General features: G+C 41.3%; 1 protein-coding gene across 2 annotated transcripts in view; it reads right to left on the reverse strand.

The window, feature by feature from the left end:
• LOC122792264 (MAP7 domain-containing protein 1-like) overlaps positions 1–20,199 on the reverse strand; it is a 1,483,077-nt gene that overhangs the window by 147,005 nt on the left and 1,315,873 nt on the right. The window lies entirely within an intron of this gene.

Raw genomic sequence — 20,199 nt, forward strand, 5'->3', positions numbered from 1 at the left:
GAAGAACAAAGCACCTTCTAGACATCATCTTTGGATGAACAAAGCACCTTCTAGTCATCATCTTTGGAGGAACAAAGCACCTTCTAGACATTATCTTTGGAGGAACAAAGCACCTTCTAGACATCATCTTTGGAGGAACAAAGCACCTTCTAGACATCATCTTTGGAGGAACAAAGCACCTTCTAGACATCATCTTTGAAGAAACAAAGCACCTTCTAGACATCATCTTTGGAGGAACTAAGCACCTTCTAGACATCATCTTTGGAGGAACAAAGCACCTTCTAGACATCATCTTTGGAGGAACAAAACACCTTCTAGACATCATCTTTGGAGGAACAAAGCACCTTCTAGACATCATCTTTGGAGGAACAAAGCACCTTATAGACATCATCTTTGGAGGAACAAAGCACCTTCTAGACATGTCTCTGCAACTTTTTTAAAATACTTACGTGAAACTTGTTTTGTTTTCCAATCTCTGTCTCACCTCCAAAGAGGAGCTGAATTTATGACCAAGATTAACTGGCAGCCTTTTCACAGCAGTGACATATGAAAATACAATTTCTAGAACAATATAAAAACTATTTTTTTTACACAATATAACATTTAATAGCTTTCACTCCAAGCATCAAAAAAGTACACCTATCTTGTCAAAGTAGTTGTCCCCTTTACAATGGCAGAAGTGTATCTGATTAATCTAATCAGCTTTCCTGGGATCTCTCTCTCACAGTACATTTAGGAAGGTTACATCTCACAGTCTACTGCTTACTACTAACAACTGTCTGGGTAACAGTGGAATCTAGAAAGAGGGGACAATACATTGGACATCCAAATCCAATGTGGGCTCTGTGCTAAAAAATACTCAAGTCATTATGTATTATATTACCAATTTATTTACTATGGGAAGTCCTACATTCCTGATATTCCTGCTTAGCTGTCTAGTGTGCTTTACCAATTAACATCAACCATTTAAAAAACACTGTACTGACATCATCCTGCACTCCCTACAGTAAGCAGCTGTGACCATTATTATATGCTCTGTGTGAAAGCTATGACAGCTACAAAATCTATGATCTAACATTAAACTGTTAATTTATTTAACAGCCAGTATAAAACTTTACATGCTATCTCTGAACAATTCTGGCATTTTCCTGAAAGTTGTATAACTGAATAATTGCACTGTTCGTAATTCACTACTTCTATTTGTATTTTTGGTAGGGCTTGAAATGTTACTGAAAATGGTCTCTGGACCAACACACTTATTAAACAAATTAATGTTATTTTACTCGATTTTTCATTAAGTATACCAAATCCATGACATTTTAACACAAATCGGCTTAGCCTTCTGGACTGTATTGCAAAACATAGAACAAAAGAATGTTAAAACTTCTGAAAGGCATCTCAAATCCATTACTGTCTGAATCCTTGTGTCTAAGTGCATCTTCTCAAACAAATACAAAAGTTTTTTTTTTCTGTCACTTCCAAGAATAATTCAATGAAAGTGACAGTTTTGCCAATAAAAAAAAATGCCCATATTAATAAAAAGACTTCCAGAAATAGTCCGAAACACAAATAATACATACATTATAAAAAGTAGAGTACAATTAGAGTGCCCATTGCAAACTGAAAATGTACCAATAAAAAGAAGTCCAGATGCTGAAGTATTTTTGAGCGGTCGGACTTCCCTTTCGCATATGTTCATTGCCATCCTTCAATCTATATTACAAAGGAAAGGGTAAACTCTAATATAAATCAATGACAATTTGCAAAACTCGAGACAGTTCAGATGCATTGTTTACTGTCACTATGACTGACTATACTGCTTAGCCCTATCTCTCATAAAACCTTTGCTTTCTTTGTAAAAAAATAAATAAAGGAAAATGTAGTACATAGACAACTATGCTGGTCCACTCCTTTATTCCACTACACTGCGTTGATGTACTGTACAAGGGTGGAGAATGTACACACCATACGCATGTGCAGTACATCGACAAAGAAGGAAAATAGCAGAACACTAAATCACCATTATATAAACACATTATTTAAGAAAAGTAGGCATTTTTTCTTAAATAATTTATTTTATTTTATTTATTGTCATTTGTTAACCAGGTTGGTCCAACTGAGCCAGGGGCCCATTTCCAGTGGAGACCCAAGCTGAAAAGCTCCAGATACAAGCAACAATTTTACAAGAACTACATTTACAAAGGCATAATATCAAGAAGTTATTCATCAAAAATAAAAATCCATTTTTTTAAACTGCTGTGCTTTAGCTGCAGACTGACAAGTACAGTAACAGCAAGACACTTCATATGTAAAAATATACACACAGCCAAATGTATATGTACAGTAATAAAAACGTTAGAAAGAAAAAGGAAAAATGATGAGAGTAAGAGACATTGTGTAATAATGTCACTGTGTAATAATGTCACTGTGTAATAATGCCATTGTGTAATAATGTCACTGTGTAATAATGTCACTGTGTAATAATGCCACTGTGTAATAATGCCATTGTGTAATAATGTCACTGTGTAATAATGCCATTGTGTAATAATGTCACTGTGTAATAATGCCACTGTGTAATAATGCCACTGTGTAATAATGCCACTGTGTAATAATGTCACTGTGTAATAATGCCATTGTGTAATAATGTCATTGTGTAATAATGCCATTGTGTAATAATGTCACTGTGTAATAATGCCACTGTGTAATAATGCCATTGTGTAATAATGTCACTGTGTAATAATGCCATTGTGTAATAATGCCATTGTGTAATAATGTCACTGTGTAATAATGTCATTGTGTAATAGCAATAACCCACCACTGGGTGTGGTTATCACAGGATTAACCCACGGTTAGCTTTTTTGATCACTTTTTTGATTATTAGGGCTTCACCCTTGTGATCAAAGCACACCAACCGTGGGTTAATCCTGTAATACCCACACCCAGTCGTGGCTTACTGCTACAACAGTTTACAAAGTGATGAAAAAACAGCACTTTGATTAACTGGGAGAAAGAAGTTACACCACAACATTCGTATTAACCACAAAATAGGCTTATTAACAGGATTATCATGAATTTTAGAAGTTATCAGGCACAAGTTAAATAAGTTAACCTCTTCAATGTAAAAATGAAACTCTTCAAATTGAGAATACAGATACAAAAACATGCAGGCATACTAACCTACCAGCAGCACTAATGTGCTATGTGTGTGCAATCTTATCAACGACAGAGATGAGATTTCCGAAATTAGAACATTACACAGATAACTGTGCACTCAGCCAGATACAGAAATGAACCACCCTTTAGAAAAGCTGACAAACTGCATTTTGCTACTATTTCTACAACACTAGATACAATGATAAAGCTGAGTCAGCAATCAGCTCACTAAAAACCCTTGTTCAGCACATATACCACTGGTACACATGCCTGAGACAGCCATTCAAGTACAACTCCCACACTAACTATAACATTTCAGGGTCCTCATCCATGTTAACAACACCTCTGCATCTAATGCCATACACTAGGATAAATACATGCTTAAAAAATAAGAACTGGAGATGCCTGTATGTATACCCTGGAGTAAGTGTGTATAAATGTTTATATGCATACATTTATTTTTTTTAATTTATCCATCCTAACAATAAACCTACATATTGGGGTGCAATAAAATGTTTGTCTGGGGTCAGAGTGGGTATATTAACTACCATCCTACTTGCATCATCAAGCCTTATATACACTTGACTTGCTTCATCAAAGACTTCTGCACACTCTACCTGAGACATCAACTAAAGAAACTCCAACCCAATTAAAAATATATGAAACTGCATATACTAAACACACACATATACGTATGTGCACACACACATAAACCACACAAAAGCAACACTGCACAACAACTAGGTGATTAGATAAAGGTATTACTGACAAAATGGGCATGATTCCAAATAGCCGCTCTAAGACCAACAGTAAGTATGTACAGCAGTTCCTTAACTTTATTAATGCCAACTCTCCTGACTGAACAGTGCCTTCTTTGACTAAATGTTCCTGTCTTCTTGACATCATTCATACATACCCTGTCTCCTTTAAACCCAAATTTCCCTTCCCAGTGATTAAATCGGACCATAAGGCTGTCACAATCTCCTTAAGTACCCAGACAATGACTGGCTAACCCTACTGTGTCAGGGACTTCCTTAATGAAACCTTACAACACTGGAAATTAAAAAGTCCGATAACCAGAACCCTGCAACAAAAGCAGCTGCTTGCATTACTGACATTTACACGTATCCTAATTCTTGTGCTGAAGCATCTGTCCCTATTCATCATAAGAAAAGTGACAAATTAAAGAATAAATTCTTACTGCAGGACTCCAGTAACAACAACATTTGCAATAAAAGGAAAGAAAAAAATTCTCACACTAATGAATAAATTAAAATCTTCCCTTATAAAAGTGACCTTAAACTGGCTTGCAAAGGGTCCAGCCGTATACAAAATTGTAAAGCTAAGTACGAAACGAACACTGCCACCTCTGTCAAACATAATAAAAAGGTTTTCTAACTGTTAGCAATAAAGGAAATACCAAATATTGACAGAACTAATCTCAAACAGCACAACTTACCCCCTCCTCAAAGGATACTGCAAATATAATTGCACACAAATTCAGTTCTGCTTTCTCTCACCACACCTATTTCCCCTCTGTTTCCCATTTTCTGCCCCCCTCCCATAACTACTTCTGAATGGTCCAAAATGTTCTCTTTAAAATCAAAGCCACTAGCTCTATAGGTATTGACAACATATCAGACTGCCTCTCAGTCAGTACTAAATACAACCTCACTGACTCTCTAATAAACCAACTCAGTCTTAGGCTCTCCACTAGATACGCACGCAAAGTTTAGAGAAGAGTCACTGTGGTGCCCTTACACAATGGTGACCCTAACACTGACCCCAAGAACTACAGACCAATCACGTCTTACCAGTACCATCTGTAAAGTCATAGATCATATGGAACTCATAACAAATGAGCCTGGTAGTCCACAGTCCCACGGTCCAAATCAATTTGGCCTTGTAAAGGGTAGGATGTGTTCACTGAATGTGGTGGACTTAATGGCCAATCACTGTACAATGACTGTATATTAATCTGCATGTAACTTGCTGGACAGAACATTGGCTTTCTGACAGAAATCACACAGAAAGGAGTGGTTGCATACCTTCCCCTAAAAGACTTGTCACTAGTGGTGTGTCACAGGGTTCCCGTGCTGGTAACCATCATCAACATATACATTTTGATGTCCATGCTGATGACTGGAAGTGGAATAGTCATTAACTCTCCAGTTGATACTCACACCTACAATAGGGTCTAAACCACAGTGTCACAGCCATGAACCCAAGCTCAGTGCTGAAAAATGTAGTATAACACCCTTTGGGGGGATAAAAAACTCCCATGTACATACCACAAGAAAGGTACACCTAAAGTTGGTACAATTGTTAGGGGTACAGACCCATTCATGGACAATAAACTCTCATTTCACCACCAAATATCAACAATTATTAGGCAATAATTCTATACTGTCATGTCCCATTTGGCACTTACCTATGCAACACATCATGCAATTAGAATAACCTCAACACTTTGTAACAAAGAAAATGTCAGGTATGAGCCCCTTAAGTCACACAGACAGACAAAAAAAGAGTTAGCCCTGCTTAACCTCTTGCACCCACAAAACTGGAATCCCACCAGTATCCACTCTAAGGACCTAAGCATACACTGTAACATAAACAGAACCCGATGGCACAAGATCCTCTTCTATGGAACAAGCTTCCACTCCACATTAAAGTAACTCCCTAGCTCTCTTTAAAACTAACCCTGATGAGTGGATTGGGAATAATTAAATTCTCCTCTGGTCTGTGTACTTTGGTCCTTAGAATTATGGGAAACAAATAGTGGAATTTGTATTGGCTAGATTCCTAATGGTCCAATGGACAGATGGTCCAGTAATAATGTATGAACCTGAAAGATTCAACTGACTAAAACATATCTGTTTTACAAACTAAAAAAAAAGACATTATAAAAGAAGACAAAACTTTCCTCTTGACTACAGCAGAAAAACTCCAGAAGGATGGAGCAGACTGATTCACATAAAGCTACAGGAACTACAAACAACCTTTCACAGAAGAAAACTTTTGCAATTATTATAACCTACTGAGCAGATGGGAAACTGTAACTCAGACCTGAAGAAACAAGAAAAGACAGGACAGATAAATGAAATACATGGAAGCCCAGTTTGTGTACGAGATGAAATATGTGGAACTGCAGGATTACAGAAGTTCAGGTTTATTAAGGTGCTTTAAGACCAAAGCACCATTACAATAAAAAAAACAAAACAGAGCAAGAGAAGCAGTAAGGTAATATGACATCACCCATAGTCACAAAATGGCAAATAAAAACGTTCTCATCATCTGCCTTACGCCACCAAGTCTGGGACACTCCTATCTCATCGTCTGCCTTACGCCACCAAGTCTGGGGCACTCCCAAAGCCACTGAGGTAGCAAATTCCACAGGCAAGGGGTCCAATAATGAAATGACCTGAAACAAAAGGCCTCAATTATCCACCATGGAACTGCCAAGCAGCCCCACGAAGGCTGAACACAGAACCCATGCAGGGCAATAAGGTTCAATAAACTCCTTCAGGTAGCAGGAACCCAAGTAGTGAATGGACAAATATACTAACACCAAGATCCTGAAAAAAAAATCCTACTGCGGATTTATTTATTTAACATTAGATGAATGGTAAAGCCTGTCTAGGGCAGAGCCTATTTTCAGTGCAGGCCCAGTGAGAAACGAAGCCTATGGAAAACTGGCATAATGTGATGGTATCAAGGGAAACCAGTCAGCACCTTTGCTGAAGAACTCTGCACCATTTGTAAGCAATCCAACTTGATATTAAGTAGTCCCAGGTACAGAAGTATTACAGTAGTTCAACCTGGAAGAGACCAATGCATGAACAATCAAGAGACCGAAATGATGCATTAGGTGTTTAATCCTGGATAGATTCTTCAGATACAAGTAAAAATACTTCACAAAAGCTGTCACCCGATCTCCAAATGTCAGTCGTGAGTTGACAACCCTCAGGAGGTTATACACCTTATGAGAACACTCAAGCTTATCTCCTCTAAACATTATACAATTTGGTAATGAAGAAGCAGAATCTCTCAGAGTTGCATTAATTGCATCAGCTTCAGCCTTTGCACTGTTTTAATTTTAAGTGATTTGAGTTAATCTATGTATGTTTGTTGCCAAGATCATCAGTCAGAGAAAGTATAGTTGAGTAAGTAACCTTACCACAGGAGTAGATGCATGCATGACCACTGCTGCAGTAACCTTAGTTATATGGGTTACATCCTGTCATGGGTAGAACAGCTAGCCAGCTTCCAAAGCTTCAGGGCACCTTCCACATACCTAATCAGATCCAGCTGAAATGACTAAAAAGACCATTTTGAGCACCAAAACCTTCAAAGCTTTCATGCCAACTGAGACAGAGGGAGGCCAAGCCATGATAGGACAATGCTAAGAACAACAAAAAATAAGTATTCACAGCCTGGCATAAACAACACACCAAGAAACATGGCTGGAGGGAAGGAGCAGCTACCGCAGCTTTAATCATTTGAGCATCTACTGTTACACTAAGTTTACTTACACAACTATACTATGTTCACCATACTGATCATTGCTGCAGTAGCCTCAGCTATATGGGTAGATTACCCTAACTTGCTACATTTGGGAGGTGGAAGGGGAAGAGTCCATGAACCCCTGCAGAATGGACCTACCAATGCCTGACCTAGAAAAGGAATCAAGCTTGTAATGCCTTGTTAGTGAATGTATGGAGAACTAAGTTGTTGCTTCTAGAATACAACCCTTTCCAAAAAGCCATAGATGAAGACAAGACTCTAGCAGAGTGAGCCTTGGCCCTGTCTGGAATAGGAGTCTGTTTTGACAAAGGTTATCACTGCTTACCCTCACAAGGAAAGAACAACCGGTCTGAAGAACTGAAAGATTAAGTTCTATCAAGGCAGTACTCGAGTTGTCTGTGGACATCCAAAGTATGAAGTATTCTCTCTCCCTCATTTTTAGGTTTAGGAACGAAAATGGGGAGATGGACAGTCTGGCTTAAAGTAAACTCGTATACCACATCAAGCATAAAACGATTAGTTCTCAAAGAAATCCTGTCTCTGAGGAAAATGAAATAGGGCTAACTGAACATAACAGCCTGAAACTCAGATACCCTTCTTGCAGAGATCAGAGCAATCAGTAAAACAGTCTTCCATGTTGGGAACCTCAAGTCAGACAGACAATCGCATTCAAATAGAGCAAGTGTTAGCTTCTCTATCACAAAATTAAGATCCCAAGAAGGGGGGGGCACTGGTTTTCTTGGAGGCCTCTGTGCAAGACCTCTTTCAAAAACATTCTGACATGAAAATGCATTGAAAGAGGAGGAGTCAATGGCAGACATGCTTAAATGTCAGATATAACGGCCTTGATGGAGCTGTAAGAAAGGCTATATGACTGTAACTCACACAAACAGTGTTAAACCAGAGAACAACTAGCCCTGAATGGGTGCTAGTAACACTGTTGGCACCAAGTATAAGGTTTTTAATTTCTAATATATGATTGGGTCTATTTCATTTAATGGAATGGCCATAATGTTGAACTACAATACATCGAGACCAAAATAACTAAAGACTAAACACTCGAAAATCCACAAAACCGACAGCCATAATATCGAAGACCAAAACATCGAAAACAATATATCACACTATTGATAGCACCACTACTCCCTACTATAACCTAACACATAACAGCTGTATCAAAAAACTGCACATTAACCTTTTCTACATTTTTGCAGGGGGGACTTTGCACCCCCACACCCCCTACAAATTAAATATACCAACTCCAAGATCGCACTACAGTGGAGAAAAGGTACATCGCTATCCCTGCTGTACTGCGATCTCCAAAACTTGCACACACTCACCCGTTCCCTGCACAACACACACCTAAACAAATCCAACATACACACTTCTCCTCCTAGTAACTTATCCTGTCAGTTTAACTAACACCATTTTTTAAACTTATAAACCTATTCATAAAATAAAACATCACATACCTGTTTCTCACAAACTAACATAAAAATATCCACATAACATACTACAGCACTGCATGTTATCACCGCCATATTGCCTCCGTACAAAACAAAAAGTCTAAAGCAGACACTTCACTATTAAAACACTACAGCACTAACATATAAACAAATTTGACTTTAAGACACCTGACTCTAAAATTTCAATCTTCTGAGACTTGCATATTCCGTTCTCGACATTCTACACTTAGATATTCTGGTAAGTCGACTAAATAAAGGGAATCAGATTTTCTAGTAGAAGACTTTTGTCTCCACTAGTACCTGCTGCATGTGCTCAGTAAATAGGTGCCTAGAAGGTATTAAGACTTTATCATCCAGGCAGTCAGTTGAAGTTGTGAACAACAAAAACACTCGATGAAGAAACGAGCTACCCAGTGATATCACTGCTCCAACTGCGTTAAAAAAAAGCGTTTATTCAATACTCCAATTTCGAATAAACAGCCACAAAGACAATTTGGACTTCAGTAAGAACCAGTTCATATAATACAAGCGAAAATAGCAGCTAATAACAACACCAATGCTGTAAACTCATAGCTCCTCGGCCAAATAGCCTTTACAGAGTAACTAAAACATTCCTAATACACATCTTTATATAATGAACATTAATTAACCAATTACATACTTTTCTAAACAATCTTATTAGCAATTACATTCATTAATACAAACGCTAAATAAATACTGTTTTCATTAAATACATTCAAACATATCTACTCAAAATAAAACTTTTCCAATTGCATTCCCGGTTAAGTCCTATGGGTTGCAATGTATTATATTTAAGAATTACAGTAGATTCCTTCTTCCTTAAAAGTCAGTTGAAGTTGTTTGGGTCAGGATGTATCAAACACCTGTTCTTGTGTGAGAAGATCCAGTCGGTTAGGAAGCTTGTGGTAATTGCCACTGACCAATTCCAAAAGAAGGGAGAAAATACAGCTGTGTCCACTTTCCATAACTGTGTATGTTTGAATAGATCAGTGTTGCAGTGCCGATTCTTGGGTTTTCCTGCCATGCAGACAGCTGCGACCAAACCATTTTCCAGAGTCTTTACATCATCCCTAGCTAACAGACATTCAAAGAATGACATCTGGACATCAAGGTACAAGAAGGATGTCTGTTGGTGCCATCTTCAGGCCCTTCTAAGAAGTGAACAAGCAGTTTAATGCCTGAGGATAGCACAACCTCCTCATCTGTCTGAACAAGTGAGGAGGAGGAAAAAAACACTGAAGGCAGAGAGGGGATGAAGGCGGTAAATACTATCTGCAGAAGAAAAAAAAAAAAAAAAACTCCCCTACCCCATGCACCCAGTAAGGAGGAAACAAGTAGTCAGCAGACAGAGGGGGTTGGAGGGTGGGGGTATGTACTGCAACACTGATCTACTCAAACATCTGCAATTCATACTCAATACTGCAGTACTGATTCTTGGGAGACTCCCAAAGCTAAAAGTTAGGTGGTGGGTCATCTGTATGACACTCGAAGATAAAAATTCTGCAGGATGGCAGTGGCAAAACCTGCTCTATCTGTGGAGACTTTGCATAGGTTGTAATGTTTTTTAGAGGTGTGCTCTGAGTTCATGTGGCTGCCTCTAAGGTGGCCTGGGTAGGGATCCCTTTGAGGAAAGCCATGGCAGATGCCCATGCCTGATGGAGTGGCCTTTAATTTGCCCAGGTGAATGTTTTCCATGACCTGCATAACAGAACTTAATGCAGTTAGCTATCCATTTTGAAATGGTTTGTTTGGAGACAAGCTTACCCTGTTTAACCTCTGAAAGCCACCAGTAATTGCTCTGCCACCGGTAATTGCTCTGTTCTACTAGGGGTTTTAGTCCTGTTTACAGATAGCATCTGATCTACCTCTGCACATCCAGGGAGAGGAGGACTTGATATGCCCTGTTTTGTGGATTTGGGAAGACTAGTAAGTAGACAGTCTGATGTAAAGTAAGTTCTGATACTACCTTATACATAAAATATGGGTTTGTTCTGAGGGTGACCTTATTCCTGTGGAAAACAGTCAAACATTATTTACACATGAGGGCTTGTAGCTCAGTCTCCTAGCTGATGTAACAACTGTAAGAAAAATAGTCTGCCAGGTGAGTATTTTTAGGGAGACAGGGGTAGTAGATTCAAAAGGGGGTAAGGTTAGTTACTCAATACAATTTAGATCCCATGGCAGAATAGGGCTCCTTCTGGGTGGTCTCAAGTGTATCACCCCTTTCGGAAAAGGTTTAGGGGTGCTACAGGATAGGTAGGGTACTGTGCAGTCAAGATGATATGGCAGATGCAGGTACCTTAATGCTGGAATAGGAAAGCCCTTATCTAGACAGGCCTGACAGGTACTGCAAGACTGAGTTAAAGTCTGCCCCAGAGGGATTAGTGCTTTTGCTGTGACACCAGGTGGAGAATCTTTTCCATTTTGCTAGGTATGATTTCCTCATACTGAGCTTCCTTGCTTCTCTTAGAATGGAAAGTACATCCTTGGGATAGGATGCATGCCTTGGTGTCAGAACTCAGTCCTACAGACTGTTAACCTGAGGGTGGCTAGGTGGGGGATGGAAGACCATTCACTTGACATGGCTGAGGATATCTACTTCCTGTGGTAGGATGTGGAATCTTGCCTTGCTACATGTCGAGAGAAGGAGAAAAAGCCAGTATTGTCTAAACCAGAAGGGGGACATTAGGATCATGCTGGGTCTGTCCTCCCTGACGTATGTCATCACCTTGGGAATCAGGGGTGAGGGCGGAAATGCATAGGAACCATTTTTCCCACATGAAGGAGAATGCATCTATTTCCCAAGCTCCTGTCTGTTGTGCTCTAGAGCAGAACTTCTGTAGCTACTTGTTGTGGTAAGAGGTGAACAGTTCTATTGAGGGGGATCCCCCACTGTATGGTTAAATCCAGGAAGACCTCTCTTCAGAATCCATTCATTGGGATCTAGAAGATCTCTGCTTAAAGAATATGTCAAAGTATTGTTCTGGCCCAGAATATAAGAGGCTATGAGGATCAGCCCTATTCTTGCGCTAGCAAGTTCCTCCTTGTCCGTTTATGTACCACATCACTGTGTTGTTGGCTGTACTGATTTTCAGGGTCCCTGGGCCTAAGTTCTGTTGAAAGGCATTTATAAGCCAGGTACACTGCTATTAGCGCATTCTGATTTATATGCAACTTTCTCTGATGTGGGGACCAAACATCCTGCACTTTCAGGGAACCTAAGTGGGCCCCCCAACCTATGTCTGAACTGTTTGTGGTGATGGTCTTGTCTGCTTCTGGTAAGGTGAAATGTAGGTACCGCTGGGTTCCTCTGTGTGGTGTTCTTCCACTATACCTCTTTTTTTCAGGCATTGAATGAGAGACAGTAGGGCTTCCAAGGATTGGGAATGCTGCTCCCAAACATTTTTCATGAACCACCATAATTTCCTCATATGCAACTTTGCAAATGGGATCATGAGAATGCAAGATGTCATATACTCCAGTATTCTCAGGAATTCTCTCTCAGTGTTGAGTTGTTTTGGAAGCAGACTGGTCAGATAGTCTGTCAAGAAAGTCATTTTGTCTAGAGGAAGGAAGGCCTTCTTTTGAACCAAATCTACGAGGGCTCCCAGAAAAGTACAGTTTTGTACCTACCATAAATGTAGATGTTCGAGTGTTCACACTGCTGCAGTCATTACACTTGGGTTATCCTGTCGTCAGGCGGTCCCGCAGTTCCAAAGTCTTGGTCCGGTGTCAGTTGCTGTCACTTCTTCCCTGACATCAGTGCGCCAGGGGTATATAAGATGCATCCGACGCCATTTTCTTCAGTTTTTCTTGCCCCAGATGTCAGGTGCCCCCAAGTAGGTAGGCAATACATATTGCTAATCAAAAATATACAACAAAAACAATACCTTCAGTCACCAGCAAATACACCCCAAAGGTTGTATAGGATAGAAAGGTATAGATAAGTCCAGCTAGGTCAGAGGGGATGGAGGGAGGGTAACCTGGACTGCAGCAGTGTGAACACTCGAACATCTACATTTATGGTAGGTACAAAACTGTACTATGTTCATCGTGTTACACTGCTGCAGTCATTACACTTGGGAAGAATCCCAAAGTTGAGGTTGGGTAGCTGGTCTATAAAGAGTTAGGATTGGCTATGAGGCCCTGCAGAACTGCAGTGGAAAATCCTGCTATGGATTTAGAGTAAAGAGGCAGTGGTAATGCTTGGTAAAGGTGTGCACCGAACTCCAAGTTGCAGCCTCCAAAATTTCCTTGGTAGGTACTCCTCTGAGAAAGGCTGTTGAAGTGGCTGTTGCCCTGGTGGAATGTGGCCTAATGTTATTGGGGACTGATTTTCCATGCTGTGTGTAGCAGTACCGAATACAGTGTCCTATCCATTTGGATATAGTCTGCTTTGAGATAGCCTTGCCCTGTGATGCTGCAGCATATGCTACAAATAGTTGCTCAGTTTTCCTGAAAGCTTTTGTTTTGTCCAAGTAGAAGCATAGCTGCCTGTGTATGTCCAAAGAATGCAGACGTTTCTCCCCTTTATTCTGGGGGTTTGGATAAAAAGTTGGCAAATGGATGGTTTGGTTAAGAGCCACACTAGATACCACCTTTGGCATAAAGGTAGCGTTTGTCCTTAAAGATACCCTGTCCTGATGAAAAATTATAAAAGGTTCCACTGCCATTAATGCCTGTAGCTCTGAGACTCTTCGTGCTGAAGTTACTGCCAGGAGCAGAGCTGTTTTCAATGATAAAAATTTTAGATCGGCTGTATTGGCTGGCTCAAAAGGTGGTAGGGTCAGTTTTTCCAAAACTAAATTGAGGTCTCAAGTTGGTGTTGGTGCTCTCCGGGGTGGTCTTACATTTTTAGCCCCTCTGAGGTACTGCTTTAGCAAGGGATGAGAGAATAAAGGAGGATCCGTGTTGTAATGTGCTGAAATGGCCGAGGCATGGATCTTAATTGATGAGAAGGATAGGCCTCTGTCCAGCGTCTCAGTTAAGTATTGTAAAATCTGAGGAATGTTTGGAACAAGAGGGTCAAGGCTTTGAGCCTGGTTCCAGGCGCAGAATCTCTTCCATTTTTCTGAGTAAGCTTTCCTGGCCTAAAGCTTTCCTGGTGCTAGGCCTCCTGGCCTCCAAAATGACATCCATAACAGCTTTAGAGAGAGGTGTTGTCTGTTTGACTAATGTATCTGCCATGCAGCTAGCTTTAGGGTTTTGAGCTGACCGTGCAGGATCTGATTGTTTTGTTGAGTCAGAAGGTGTGGAATTTGACGCAAAATCCATGGTGGGCCTTGAGCAAAGTTCCTTAAGATGGGGTACCAGTGCTGGTGTGGCCAGTCTGGGGCAATCAGGATCATCTGTGGTTTTTCTTGTCTGGCTTTTAGGAGTACCTTTGAAAGGAGAGGCAGTGGCGGGAAGGGATAAACTTTTAGGTTTTTCCAGCTGAACAGAAGAGCATCCACTTTCCATGCTTGTTTGTGATAAGTCCTTGTGCAGAATTTTTGTAGTTGGCAATTCAGTGGGGAGGCAAAAAGATCTATGTCTGGGCATCCCCACTTTTGCGTTACCATGTTGAAGATTTGTGGATTCAATTTCCATTTGTGAGAGTCCATGATATTTCTGCTTAGATCGTCTGCCAGAGTATTTTTCTTTCCTGGCAGGAATTGTGCTTGCAGGTGAACTTGATATGTTAGAGCTGTGTTCCACAAGGTCATGGCTTGCCTGCATAGGGGATAAGAATGAGTGCCCCCTTGCTTGTTTATGTACCACATTACTGTGGTGTTGTCTGTCTTTAGTAGTAATTGTCCTGGATGTAGAAGGTCCTTGAAAGCTATTAGGGCATTTTGAACAGCCAACATCTCTTTTTGATTGATGTGAAGATGCATCTGGTCTGTGGTCCACCTGCCCTGAATGCATTTGCCTGCCATGTGTTCTCCCCAGGCGTAATCCGAAGCATCTGTTGTTAGAGTTTGCCTGGCTGTGGGTTGGGTAAAAGGCTGACCCTTGTTTAGGTGACATGCCTGTGCCCACCATCGAAACTCCTGTTGTAGGCAGGCAATCACTGATATCACTGCTTCTAAACTGTGAGAGTGTTGAGTCCAAACACTTTTCAGGTACCATTGTAATTTCCTCATATGCAGTCTGGCATATGGTATTAGTAGTATGCAAGATGCCATGAATCCCAGGGCCTGCAGAATTTTTCTTGCAGGGAGATGGGACTTTCTTGCCAGCAATTGAAAATATTGAGTTAGTTGAACTCGTTTGTCTGCCGTGAGGTAAGCCATCTGGGCCGTTGTATTTAAGCTGGCACCCAGGAATATAATCTGTTGTGAGGGCACTAGTTTTAACTTCTTTTCGTTTACTGTGTACCCTAGAGAAATTAGCAACCTTTTCACAAACGCCAGATGCTGTAGAAGAATGTCCTTTGTCTCTGCTTGAATGAGGCAGTCGTCCAGATATGGATATATTTGAATTCCTTTTTGTCTGCAAAATGCAATTACTGGTGCCAGGCACTTTGTGAAGACCCTGGGCACAGCAGATAAACCAAAGGGCAGTGCAGAGAATTGATAGTGCATTGTACCAGCTTTGAATCTGAGGTATCTTCTGCAATTTTGTCTGATAGGGACATGCAGGTATGCCTCTGAGGTCCAGAGTAACAAACCAAGCCTTCTTGCCCAGCATGGGTAGAAGCTGCTGTAATGTCAACATTTTGAATTTCGGAATATCCAGGTAAGTATTCAGAATTGAAAGGTCTAGTATGGGCCTCCAGGCCTTGTCCTTTCTGTGGACCAGGAAGAGTCTTGAGTAAAATCCTTGTCCTTGTTCCTGTTGTGGTACTTTTTGAATTGCTCTCATGTCCATGAGGGCTGAAATTTGTTTTTGTGCCTCTGCCCATTGATTTTGTGGCAGGTCTGGCATTCCTTTTAGCCTTGGTAAAGTATGAAAGTGGAATCTGTAACCTTGAGACACAATATTCAGGACCCATTTGTCTTGGGTGATTATTTGCCAGTTTTGAGAAAAAAGTGCTAGTTTTCCCCCTAAGGGGGCTTCCAAAAGGGACGTGCTTGGCGTATGAAGGGGAAAGTCATTGTGACTGTTTCCTGTAAGGTTGAGACTTGTCCTCACCACCTTTTGGGGTTGAGGTGCCCCACTGTCGTTGTCTGTTTGAGCCCTGGGGTTGAGATCTGCCTCTTGGGTGTCTGTATCTGCCTCTCGGTGGTCTGTCTGACACTGGAAAGGACCAATTCTTTGTTGGCCAATTTCTGCTAAACCGAGGTGGCTGTACCTGTAAGAAATCCTTGACTGTTTGCATAGATTTAGCTTTAACCTCCATTTTCTTTAACACCTCTTCTGCCTTAACACCAAACAAAGTATCATGCTGTAAAGGAGCATCCAATAATTTTGCCTTAACATGATCAGGTAAACTTTGTTCTTTCAACCAAGCATGTCTTCGAATCACAGAACCTGTAACTGCGGCTCTATAAGAGGGTTCTAAAGAATCAAAACCACATTGCAGAGTATGTTTTCCCACCTGTTCAACTGCATGCAATAATTCCTGCATTTCTTTACAATCAGGAGCTTCTGTGCTTGCAAGCATTTTCTGTTTCAACTGAGCCATTAAATATTGTTGGTACTTAAGCATGTGAAACTGGCAATTTAAAGCTCTTACTGCTAAAGTTGCAGAAGTGTATACTTTCTTCCCCCATCTATCCAAAGCTCTGGAATCTCTGTCAGAGGGCACTGGATTTTTTGCAATGGAAGCCTTAACCCCTTTTGGACCCTGGGAAATAGTTTCTGGATCAGCAGAAGTGTTTTTGTAAAGAAACTTGTGAGAGTCAGGGACTCTATAATACCTATCTGGCTTGGCTGAAGCAGGGGGCAAAGAGTCAGGAGATAAACTGGATTCAGAGAACACATCATCCACAATATCTAGCACAGGCGGAATAGCCAGGGGCCTGTGTTGAGGAAATCCCTGAGCCTTTTCTTGGATTCTGAGTAATCCTGGCTTTCCCAGTGGAAATGCTCCCTCATGGTATGTAAAGTTTCCCCAAAAGAATAATCCTCAGGAGGAGAGGCTGAAGGGATAGATTCTTCAGCATCAGAGTCCTCATAGGGGGGTAGAGAGTATCCCTGGTCTGAAGAGGAATCAGAGGAAATGGAAACCTGATCAGAGGAGTCTTAGTCTGTATCTTGCCTAGGCCTTTTCTTAAGAGGGGGATGGGAACCCCTGATTAGAGTGACGAGGTCTTCGGCCATTTTAAGCATCTGTTTCTTAGGCATGGAGGACTGTCCAGGAGAATGCTGTACTTGTTTCTTTGTCTTTAATGGTACCTTTATCTTGGCTGTTGTTTTAATGGTAAGTTGTGAAGGTCTGAAAACACCCTCAGAAGCAGATGCCTGCTCAGCGGCTCCGGACCCATCTGAGGGATTAGTTTCCGTTGGCCCAATACCTTGAGTTTCCAGAGGCCTAGATGTCTCCACGTGGGAGTCGGAAGCGGCCTGTGGCTCTTAGGTAGCGGGTGTCAGGGGCTGCGAAAGCACCTCACTGAGAACCGGCGACTGGCCTAGAAGAGGTTTCGTCGTCGGTTTTGGACCTCGGATGCCTGTCTTTATCCTTGTCTTTTCGGTATTGAGGTCGTTGGCTGATCCGATGGCATCGTATAATTGAACCTTCGGCCAAAGTAGTGCAAAGCAAAATCAAAACGTCTTTTTATAGTGCGTTTGTTAAATCTAGCACAAAACCGACAACTAGTGACGTTGTGATCAGGGCCTAGATATGGAATACAGTAAGAGTGGAAGTCCTTATGAGGTATTTGCTTCCCACAAGAAATACAATTATTAACTTTTTCTGACATTGGTGTGAGGCAAGAAAAAAGTTTCCCCAACGGGGTACTTAGCTTTATTGAAGACTTTGGATCTGAAATTCGACTTCGAAAATCTCAGGAGTTGGCCGACCGGCACTTGCGAACTGCTTCGGGCACCGTGCGGCAAGAAAAACTGAAGAAAATGGCGTTGGATGCATCTTATATACCCCTGGCACACTGACGTCAGGGAAGAAGCGACAGCAACCGATGCCTGACCAAGACTTTGGAACTCAGGCCGACTGCGGAACCGCCTGATGGCAGGATAAGCCAAGTGTAATGACTGCAGCAGTGTAACACGATGAACATCAGGATCCTTGTTTGAGGAAGAGTTTCAGATTTTTGAAAATTTAAGGTGAAATCTACCTTCTGAAAAGCAGCCTACGATGATTTGTAAGGTGTCTAGGGTCTCTGATGGGGATCTTCCCTGAATAAGAAAGTTGTCTAAGTAGGGATAAACCTGAACCCTTAGAGTTCTGCAATGTGCTGTCAGAGGAAACAGATATTTTGTGAAAACTCTGGAAGCAGTAGATAGCCCACACAGTAATGCACAGAACTGGAAGTGGGAACCTGTTGCTACAAATCGTAGGTGCATTCTATGGCACAGAACTGGAAGTGGGAACCTGCTGCAACAAATCACAGGTACATTTTGTGACTATCTGTTATTAGGACATGGAGGTAAGAGTCTTTCAGATCTAGAGTGTCCATACAGGCATCTTTTTTGCAATGCAAGCATTTTGAATTTTGGGATGTTGAGGAACTTATTTAGCTTTGAGAAGTCCAAGATGGGCCTTCAGGTGCCCTCTTTTCTTGGAACTAGAAAGCCTTTTTCCTCTCGTCCTGGAGGGACAGGCTGGATGGAGCCTTGTTGAAGTAGCACCCTAAGGATAGGTGGTAAGAGAATTTCTCACTCTTTCAGTGGCTTTGTAATGCCCAAGAAGGGTGATATTTTGCTGAATGGGATGTAGTACCTCTTCTCAATGACGCTGCGGACCAACTGGTCGCTGGTGATGGTTTTCCATTGGTTTAGGAAGGAGGAGAGTCTTCTTGCCATAGGTTTGGAAGGGAGGGTGGGAAGAGATAAGGGAGGCTGGGTTAGAACATAGTCACAGTTTGCCTCTGTGCTGGGTGGGCTTTTTGGAGCCCCCTACTTTGTGTGATTGTTCTGGTTGCCATCTCCTAGTTTGTCCTGGTCTTTTGCCACACTGAGGCCTCCCCTTGTCATTTTTAGGTGGAAAAGTCCAAAGTTTTAAAGTGTAATTCTTACTATGCCTCAAGGTCAGAGACAGCTAAAATTCTTTCACAGCTTTAATTTGATTTCTTTTTTTTCATCTAGTTTCTCAAACCCTTGTTCAGCTGGGGAACTAAAAGGAAATTCATGGTCTAACAGAGTATTCAGTAGTTCAGCCTTTACCTTACCTAGCAGGGGCTGGGTCCTGAACCATGCATGTCTGTGGGTGACAGAACTTGAGGTAGCTTAAGAGGCATCTAAGGCATCAGTGCCACATTTTATGGAATGTCTGGAGACTTGTACAGCTTTCCTGGCTGTCTCCTTGATTTCCTTATATAAAGTTCTGTCTGCAACCGAGTCTATCTTAGCTAGAATTTTGTCTATACTATCATTGTCAGGGTGGCAGAGGTACACACTTTCTTCCCAAATCTGTATAATAACCTGCTTTCCCAGTCATTAGGCTGGGGATGTCTTGTTGGTCTCTTAGGTACACCTTTTGTGGATTCAGTGAAGACTACAGAAGGGTAAGTTTTAGGGTTTTTGCACAGGTGCTTGTGAGATTCAAGCACTCTGTAAAACCTGTCTGGCTTTCTAGGAGCAGGGAGTAGAGAATCAGGGTATAAAGTAACATCTTCAAAGACATCATCCAATACAACGTGTACAAGAGGAATAGCCAGTGGTCTGGGTGAAGGGACACTCAGCAGTTCTCTGTTGTGGGTCTGAGCCTGTGAGAACTCCTTACCTTCCCAAATGAAAGCCTTTCATTCTACGCAGGGTATCCAGAAAGGAAAGGTCATCTGGGGGAGGTGGAAGAGAGGGTGTCATCTGAGTGACAGTCTTGACAAGTTTGTTGTGACAAGAGGCCAGTAGGACAACCCTCCTCATCCTCAGAGCTACAGGAATTTTCCACTTCCTGAAAATCTACTTCCCTTCTCTTTTCAGATGGGGA

This window comes from Protopterus annectens, chromosome 1.part2 (assembly GCF_019279795.1).
Source record: "Protopterus annectens isolate FY-2018-M chromosome 1.part2, PAN1.0, whole genome shotgun sequence".
NCBI classification, from domain to species: domain Eukaryota; kingdom Metazoa; phylum Chordata; order Ceratodontiformes; family Protopteridae; genus Protopterus; species Protopterus annectens.